Here is a 1239-nt window from a genome sequence, read left to right on the forward strand (position 1 = left end):
TTTGGGGTATGTGTATAATGCATTTGATAAGCATTTATTGAGCACCAACTTTATTTAAGGTACAGTAATACACACCGAGCTAATTGAAAGAAGAAAAAACATTGACCTTCTCCTCAAAAAGCATACGTTCCAGTGGCAGACATAGAAATGTACCCAACTTCAGTGCATTATGTAGAGATGGGATGAGTGTGTTTAGATCATGTCAAAAGACCAAGCAGCAATTTATGTTCACAGTATGGAAAAATAATTAGCAAAATGATTCTAAATCAGAATTCATTTACACTTTCATCGTGAAAGAGGATCATTTGCCAGCTTAAATAAAATGTTATGATTTGATAACAGGTGTTGAAACAGAAAACTGTTAATAGGATCTGGGTCTCTGCCATAAAATGGAGAGGTTATGGAAATTCTAGCACAGTTTACATTTCCTCTATGACACTAAAACATTTTTGAAGGCAAGAACATCCTTTCCCTTACAACAACTAGTCCTTTGCCTGAAGAAGTGACTTGCAAACAAGATGCTTATTCTAATCGTGGGTTCTCTGTATGACTATGGACATTCAGATTTAAGCTGTGACATGTGTACCTCTGTCTACAAGTCGAAATCTACATCATTTATTTTATTCTCTCTGTTAATATGAGTGTCTCTCCCTCCTCATGTTTCATTTCTTCTATTTAAGGAACACTTTTGAGCCCAAGATAATACTTTCAGTTATAGCGGCCTGTTTCCCATGCCCCTTCCATAGCCACATTTTCAGGAAGTCACATGCTCTACCTCTTCACCCCATTTCAGCCTAGAATATTTTGAGTATCCCCTAGAGTCCAGGTCTTCCCTGAGATCAGTGTGTACTTCACTTGCCTTCGGGATTTGTTGATCTATTCCCACTAAGGGCAGTGATACTTGTCGGTTAAAAACTTGCTTTCAGTTCTGTGTAAGAAGAATGAGTTAAATTTGTTATTTCCAAAGTGAGAGTGGATATCAATGTATATAACTTCATGTTATAAAGATGATATATAATAAGTTCTGTGTTTTTGGAGGCTGTTCATTCATAGGAATTGTCAATGCTTTCACTCTCTGTACCTAGAGTTCAGTGAATATGTATTAGAAAGGAATTTGGGGAAAAATAATGCACAAAATCCAAGAGAAGTATCAGAAAAAAATAATTAGTTTTTGTGAATGATACGTAAATTCACCTCAGAGTTTCTCATAAAGTGTAATTGCTTCAAAGCAATTAAAAC

The sequence above is a fragment of the Trichechus manatus genome, unplaced genomic scaffold, assembly GCF_000243295.1.
Source record: "Trichechus manatus latirostris isolate Lorelei unplaced genomic scaffold, TriManLat1.0 scaffold00041, whole genome shotgun sequence".
Taxonomy (NCBI): domain Eukaryota; kingdom Metazoa; phylum Chordata; class Mammalia; order Sirenia; family Trichechidae; genus Trichechus; species Trichechus manatus.